Below are 9020 nucleotides of genomic sequence, written 5' to 3' on the forward strand. Positions count from 1 at the left end.
CTGTTAAAGGTGTTGACGTCTCTGATTTGCCAAATGTTTTTAATGTGTTTTACTCACGTTTTGAATCGTCTGATTTCTCTGAGAATATTTCTATGTTGAGGGAAACTCTGTTAAGGAAAGTGACTATTAGCAAAGCTGCTGGCCCTGATGCTGTTTGTGCACGCCCACTGCATTACTGTGCTGACCAGCTTAGTGTGGTATTCACTTCACTTTTTAATATTTGTGCTAAGATAGGCCAGATACCTCAGATATGGAAACGGTCCACTATCATTCCAGTAGCAAAATCTAAAAATCCGAAAGAGCTAAAAGATTTCAGATTTCCTGTAGCACTTACATCCTTGATAATGAAAATTTAAGGATGAAATCATGTCTCTGGTCAGTGGTAAACTTGACCCATTACAGTTTGCTCATCAAACTGGAAAAAGTGTAGATGATGCAAAACTCTTCATTTTAGATACAATGTATACACATTTAGAAAAGCCTGGATCTCATGTTAGATCTCATGCTGCTGAGTTTGAGCTACCCCATGAGATTCTGTTGTTGCTTTTACATTTCTTAACAGACAATAAACCGAGTGTTATCCACGGGGAGGAAGCATTGATAGTACACTCAACAAAAATATAAACACAACACTTTTGTTTTTGCTCCCATTTTTCATGAGATGGACTTAAAGATCTAAAATTCATTCCAGATACACAATTGTACCATTTCTCTCAAACATTGTTCACAAATCTGTCTAAATGTGTGATAGTGAGCACTTCTGCTTTGCTGAGATAATCCATCCCACCTCACAGGTGTGCCACATCAAGATGCTGATCTGACATCATGATTAGTGCACAGGTGTGCCTTAGACTGTCCACAATAAAAGGCCACCCTGAAATGTGCAGTTTTGTCTCACAGCAAAATGCCACAGATGCCATAAGCATTGAGGGAGTGCGCAATTGGCATGCTGACAGCAGGAATGTCAACCAGATCTGTTGCTCGTGCATTGAATGTTCATTTCTCCACCATAAGCCGTCTCCAGCAACTTCGCACAGCCATTGAAGAGGAGTGGACCAACATTCCACAGGCCACAATTGACAATCTGATAAACTCTATGCGAAGAAGATGTGTTGCACTGCATGAGGCAAATGGTGGTCACACCAGATACTGACTGGTTCTGAGTCCCCAGACCCCCAATAAAGCAAAAAAAATGCACATTTCAGAGTGGCCTTTTATTGTGGACAGTCTAAGGCACACCTGTGCACTAATCATGATGTCAGATCAGTATCTTGATGTGGCACACCTGTGAGGTGGGATGGATTATCTCAGCAAAGCAGAAGTGCTCACTATCACACATTTAGACAGATTTGTGAACAATGTTTGAGAGAAATGGTACAATTGTGTATCTGGAATGAATTTTAGATCTTTAAATCCATCTCATGAAAAATGGGAGCAAAAACAAAAGTATTGCGTTTATATTTTTGTTGAGTGTAAATAATATGGATGTATCATCCGTGCTGACCTAAATTATTCACACGGCATCCAATAATCCTGGTTTATGCGCGACGCCATCTTGTGAGATTTTTACTCCGCCTCACGTCGGGGGGAGGGAGATACGCCCATCTAGCTGATGTATACCTCCGAGGCAAAGTGAGGGACAACGGGCGGAGAGCGGTCACTCAAGAGATCGCGCCAATACATTTTAACTAGGGATGGGCATTTTAAGAAATTCAATTGATCGATCGGGAAAATTAACGAGCAATTATCGATTAATCGTTATCTTTTTTTACATATTAAAAAATGCCAACAGAACATCCAAAATACAGCGTTTTTACCATAGACTGTATACAAGAGGATTTTACTCAATTACATCTTTATTCCAAGATCTTCTAGGCAAACAACAATCTATTAAGACAAGGCAACTTTTTTAAATAAAATAATAAAATGCGGCGCTGGTTAAAGCCCGAGGCTATGAGCCAACAAGGAGCCAATGCTACGATACCTTTTAAAGTTTTAAAGTTTTCAGAAAGGGGGAGAGTGAGAAAAGGAGAGATTGTTATTTTTTTATATATTTTGGCAGTCTCTAGGCACACCGTGGCCCCATGGATATGTTAGAACACATTTAAAAAGTGCATTTAGCATAATATGGGACCTTTAACAATATGCGCCTCCTAAGATGCTGCCAAAGACTGCATAAGGGCACGGCACGTTTCTCTGAGTGGTAAAGGACCTAACGTTACTTCATCTAATAAACAAAATGTGCAAATGAGTTCCCTGATGAAGGCGAAGTAGGAAAGCATAGACGCTAAAGTTAGCAGCTAATGCTAGCGGCGCAAACGTGACACGTTAAACGGGGTCGGATGTAGGCTTCAATGTACAAGTGGTATATAATTCGGTTTGTTTAAGTGTTGTACTTATACAAGGTTTCACAATGCTTAATGAACTTAGTTATTTTCGGTTCTAAAGCTGTCCGGTCCGATGCCAAACTTCGCCTTAACTTCTTCCTGTTTAAGTTTTGCCATCTACGGCAGCTCGCAGGCTGCTGCCTGAGCCTGTTCTGTTGTCTTCTACTAAGTATCTCCCCCTGCTGGTAGGATGTTTAATTGCTTTGGTGCTGCCACATAGTGAAACTCATTGCTGTGCTGCCGGACTCACACTGCGCAACACAACGGCGGCTATATGATCGATAACAATTTCACGTGATCGACAATATTCTTAACGAGCAATGATCGATTAATCGATTAATTATGCCCATCCCTAATTTTAACCTCCAAAGAATAAAAACTAGTCTGCTAGAAAAAAAATCACCCCCCTCAGTGTTGTCATGGAGATATGACCTAAACATACAGACTAGAATGGTTTCGTGGACCAGGCTCTAAATAGGTTTAATAAGACTTTGAAAACGGCCTGTCTAACAAGTGAGTCAAAGAAAAATTGTATTTGATAACCAGTTTAAATGTCATGCAAATACCAAGGTCATTGTTAAAAAGGGACAGCAAAGAGTTCACTTGCTGAGAATGCTCAACTCTTTAAATGTCTCCAAAGTTATTTTGAGAACTTTTTACCAGTCTTTCATTGTCTTTTAACTTTCTCATTTACATGCTGGTTTAACAGTCTGTCAGTGAAGGACCAGAACAGTTTAAATAACATTGTAAAGATCTCTTCAAAGATCACCGGAATCCAGCTCAAGAGCATACGTTCATTGTGGAACAAACATGCAGTCCAGAAAGCTAAATGCATTATCAGTCAGCCTGACCATTAGCCTGGCATTCCCAGACCTGCCACTCGTCGCTGGCAAATTAAATTTGCTGCGCGTGTTGGTCTGGACACGCTCCGTTGAAGCTTATCAAGAAAGCCAGAAATCTGGCGGGCGCGCCAGGGCCCCTTATATGGTACTCTGGGGAGGACGTAACCGGATGACGACAGTGACGTGCATGCGACGTCGAAGCCGTGATAGTAAACATCAGAGATGGCTGCGGATATGTTGTGTGAGTTTGAGACTGCTTTGGCCTCGACCCTTAACGATTTGGAAGACGGCACTCAAATCTTTCATTAGCAAGTAAGTGGAATGTTCTATTTTGCCGACCGACAACGGCAAACGTTTAATTTAACAGTTTAACAGCTGTTCGCTAAACGAAAGGGGCTTACGTCGCCTTGTGCATCGCTCTGATTGGTTGTAGTGCTATCCAACTGCGTGCAGTGGCATTTGAAATGCACGAGTAGGAGCCGCCCCTTGAGTTGGAAATTACTATTGATCGTGGCCAGACCCTCTATCGTTCAAGATATCAGGGTCTGGATTTCCAGGCTACTTGACCATGTCCTCAATGAGGAATTCACACTTTTGCCCTCAGGGCAGCGCTATCATTCAATCAGGGCAAGAACGGTGAGGTACTCCCACTCATTTATCCCTGCAACCATCAGGTTACTGAATGATCACAAGAGTCAGGAGTAGTGCACACCAGTGTAGCTGAGTGGTTAATACTGACAGGTTGAAATTAATGTGAGTTGAATTTGTGTGTTGGACTGCTGTTGATATGTTATTTTCTACCTCATACTGCTTTTTATAATATTTATTTAAATGATTTTTTTACTGTGAGACTGGAACTGTGAACTAAATTGCCCTTCTTGGGATAAATATTTTTTTTTTCTGATTCTGATTCTGTGTAATTTCAGGAATAATACAATAGTTGGAGGTATAAAATAGGCAAAGAAATCTACCATGAAAAAAAGAGCCCATGTACATACTATTATAACATACAGACCTTCATTTTGGCATACTTCATGTTGGGATTGGGGATTCTTTTGCATTTGTTTAGCCCTGACCAACCAGTTATGAGTTACAAGTCCAGCAATTTTCTGTAATGACTTGGGGGGGCGTGTTGGGACACAGGTGCAGACCAAGGGGTGTCTGAAAGTTATCCCCGGAGGGATAACCACTAAATCGCAAAGCGACTACAGGGAAGGGGAGAAAACAAAAATGCACAAAGCTGTAAAGGGCCACACAGGCTACCTTTTAATAATACAAACTAAAGCAACAACAAAACCACCGCTGCTAAGCAGCTGACAGGGTACACAAGTAAAACAGTTGACTTTGCAACACTTAACACAGAGCGCACTCGGAGACGACCTCTCACTACCTCTGAAGGTGAGACAATGAGCAGCACAGAGCACTGGGGTCTCAGGGCATAGATAACCTCTTCACATCTGGGCTCAATCAGCCAATCAGTGCACACACCTGATTGCAGTGAGTGAATCAGTCACCATTCTCACGGAGGCGAAATATTCTGTGCCCTCACAGGGATGAAATCTTCCGTGTCCTCACATTTTCTGTTGAGTGATGAGCTGCGGTGGGGGTTGCTAGGAGACAATAAATAAAGATGTATACACATTTATCAGCAAAATATTAATATTCAAGAGTTGTTATTTCTGTGTTGACTCAGAACAACTTGTGAATCTGCGTTCACTCATTATTGACTCAGTATTCATGAATGTAGATAGCTATTTCGAAAGACAGCAACCCCACATCAAACCGATCTGAAACTGAAAATCAACGTACGACGTGGCTGGTGACTCAGAGAGGTGTAGAAGAAGGCTGTATTTATGTTTCTTGTCGTTGGTGGAATCTCATGGCCAAATAAACAAACATGTCTTCAAGTCCTCAAAAGCTGAAGTGTTAGAGGTCTAGCATTTAGCTGCACATGAACATGAACTGCACCTGGAAATGATTCTGTATAATTGCATTGGTGGCACTGATTTTCCCTGGACCACTAAATCACATTTATAAGTGCAGATAGTCACAACAGCCGTGTTGATGCTATGTTATATAGTTATTAACATTAACAGTAAACACATGTGAGGCAGAAAGAGACGGCGGTTCGGTGTAAATACAATGATGGAGCCTTCGCCTTCAGAGCACAGTATTCAATGGGGTACATTATTCTTTACACATGGGTTCTGTGCCGTAAGAGGCTTGGTGAGACACATGAATGCATTGAATGTAAACAAACATCTTTGCTTATAATAAGAACACAACAGGATACCACGACTATCTCTATGGGGCAGTTATTGTAACAACAATGGCCTCACACATCTCCTTGTGTCATTAGAAAGAGGGGGAAATTAGAGAAGCAAACACATTTCCAGTTTTGAAGATGTTCTATGCCTAGTGATATTGAGGGATCGGTAACTCATCTGATGAAAGAGCAGGCCAATCTGTGTATTAATTAATTAATTAATTAATTTGCTTGTTTCTATTTAATGTATATTACATAGTGGAGACAAAATACGTGTTATAAGCTGTAGCACTAGTGGCGTTTTGTTCTGTAGGTACATAAAATAATTACATACCATCAATCCTAGAACCACATAGATAGAACATACATGCACTATTTTACATAACAGACCAATTTAACCTGAGCAACCTTTATTTTACAAATTTGAAAAAGGTCAAAACAATTATATGTGCCCCAGGGTCATGCAGAAATCTGTGTGAAAAATAGCAACATGTAAGACATGTAATGTGACAGTAAACACGGCTTGGATTATGGATTAGGTCTATTTAATTGTGTGTTCTACATTGATTTGACATATAGGATTCCAACCTGAATAGGATTTTAACCCGCCTGCAACATTATGCCATATGCAGTTCGATCAACTCATTTTCAAAGAGAAGACTCGCACAGGGAGTTTGGTTCAGCATTCAAAAGGTCACATAAATGTACACACACTGCAGTGTTTACATTATGAAACATCTTATTCTCTACAGAGGCAATTCTGTCCATCTGACTAGCTTTACATATAGATATCTGAATGACCAGGTATTCGCAAGGTAATTACATCAGTAATATTAGGATAAACAGCTAATTCAACTTTAATTCAATCAATTCACTTTCGTTTATGCCTCTTCAGAGTTTTGGAGGGACTAAAGCCTCTGTCAGTATTCATTTAGTAAAAAAAAAAAATATTACCGTGAACAACCGATAAACTGTTATCTTGCCATATTATAGACTGAGTTTGCCAGCTCAACTGTAAACTTAAAGGAATAAATCAACATGGAGTATGGAGATACGCTAAATATGAGGTTGCAACCAAGAAGAAAGTGACAATAGCTTACTGTAAACAGAGGGAAACAGCTAAACTAAGCTAAGCTATTCAGCTACTTGCTGTAGCTTCATATTGAATGGACACATATGAGAATCATCTCATGTAACACGTGGAAAGAGAAGATACACATATTTCAGCCAGTGTCAAACTACTGCTTTAGGGTTAATAAAAAAAAAGGAAATTAATGTCTAAGGGCAACAGATTTGTGCCTCCCAGACATTTAGCTTAGAAAATACCGAGCCAACTAACAATTTGCTTTTATTATCATTCTTCATTAGTGCTGAACAGCATCATGCGTCAGAGCAATTAATTGTAAATAATATAATATTGTGGGATGACACCGACAACTGACAAATTAAAAGCCCCTGTGGACCAGATCACACATTTTAAGCCCAGACTGCATTCAAAGGGTATATTTGCTATTTTGCTTGGCGGAACAGCTACGCAAATGTTATTTAAACTGGGCTGCAGAGAATGCCACAATAATAAGTAAGTCATTTAAAACCCAGTGCTTAATTAGAAGAGTGTATTTCATAATGATAAGCAATCATTGTTATGTAGTGTTTGTAAGGAAAATAAGAAGAAGACAGGGAAAGAAGTTGCCATGCCTCACACAGGCCAACACAAGTCCATTTCCAATTATAATTTTCTGTAAAACGGGCGCCCAATTTATTTGGACACCACTGTGGCGCTTGATTCACAGTGAATATGAATTAATCATCCTTTCTCTGAGCTCTGTAATTAGTTACCCTTTGATTGTTTGTGTGCACCACACAAAACCCACTTCCCAAACCATTCTTCCTACAGTCCGGCTCTCTTCCAGTTCTATTTTTGTTTTCAACATACATACACAGTGCTGCAAGCTATATAGCCTACTCTCAAGCCCCAATTTGCATAATCGGATGGAACAATATGTGTAAAACTGTGGTTAAGTCCTTCAGAGCAAATCAATGTAGAGGAATCTTACAATGTGTGACCCATTTTATCCGTGGTATTTGCCTGTATATATCAGCAGCATTATAGAAACTAGAGTTTTCGCGCGCGCGTTGTCTTCCCTTACACTCTGGATGAAAAAATAACTTCCTCAAACTCAATAGCAACAAAACTGAACTCCTCCTAATTGGCTCCAAATCCACCCTCAGCAAATTTACAACCCCCCCCCCCCCCACTCACTATTGATGGCACCATGGTCTCCCCCTCCCCTAGGCCCGCAATCTTGGCGTAATTTTTGATCCCACCCTCTCCCTTGAACCCCACATCCGTCACACCGTCAAAACCTCCTTCTATCACCTCCGTAATATTGCAAAGATTAGATCCTCCCTCACACCCCATGCTGCTGAAAGACTCATCCATGCCTTCATCTCCTCCCGCCTTGACTATTGTAATTCACTCCTCGCCGGCATCAGCACCACCTCCATCAACAGACTCCAACTGGTCCAGAATGCTGCTGCCCGTCTCCTCACTCACACCAACTCGTGGAACCACATCACCCCAGTCCTCAAATAGCTCCACTGGCTCCCCATTTCATTACGGATCGATTACAAACTCCTGGTCCTCACCTACAAAGCCCTCCACCATCTGGCCCCCCCATATCTCACTGAGCTCCTCTCCCCCTATCAACCCCCTCGGGCCCTCAGATCCTCCTCAGCCAGTCTCCTCTCCACCCACACATCTAAACTCTGCAGCTTTGGTGACAGAGCTTTCTCCAGGGCAGCTCCCAGGCTCTGGAACAGCCTCCCCCAACATATCCGTGACTCTGAGTCCCTCACCATCTTCCAGTCCAAACTCAAGACCCATCTCTTCTCCTCTGCCTACCCCTAGTTCACCCACCAACCCAACTCTACATGTTATTTTTGTTTCTTTATTGTTTTGTTTTTGTAAAGCGCTCTGAGTGAGAGAAGAGCGCTATATAAATAAAATGTATTATTATTATTATTATTATTATTATATTTTGATGCTGCTTTATAACGTGTTTATTGAATATTTCAGGGGTACAGTAAGCTTTGTGAGACCCATTGTCTTTATCAAATAATGCTCCCACTACAGAATCGCGTTACTTACACCACTACTCACCCCTTGTAGCCTACACTGAAAGCTTGGGGAGCATATTTTGATGCTCCTTCATAACGTTATTATAGATTTAGTAGGGTATAATGTGAGATCAATTGTCTCTATCAAATAATGCTCCCACTACAGAATCACGTTATTTTACACCACTACCCATGTACACCCCCCTCCCACCACCGGCGAAAACTTTCTCCACTCTGAGTCCGGTAAAGTTAACACTAGCCTAGCCTATCATTTTATTTCTATATTCAGCAGCAAAGCTAGTATCTACATGCACATTTGTACACGCTCACAGGTCAAAAGGCGCAATTTAAACATGTGTAGCATAATTGCGTAGTTAAATTTTTTTTTAAAAGAAAATACCATCA

The sequence above is a fragment of the Ammodytes marinus genome (genome assembly GCF_949987685.1).
Source record: "Ammodytes marinus genome assembly, chromosome: 19".
NCBI lineage: Eukaryota > Metazoa > Chordata > Actinopteri > Uranoscopiformes > Ammodytidae > Ammodytes > Ammodytes marinus.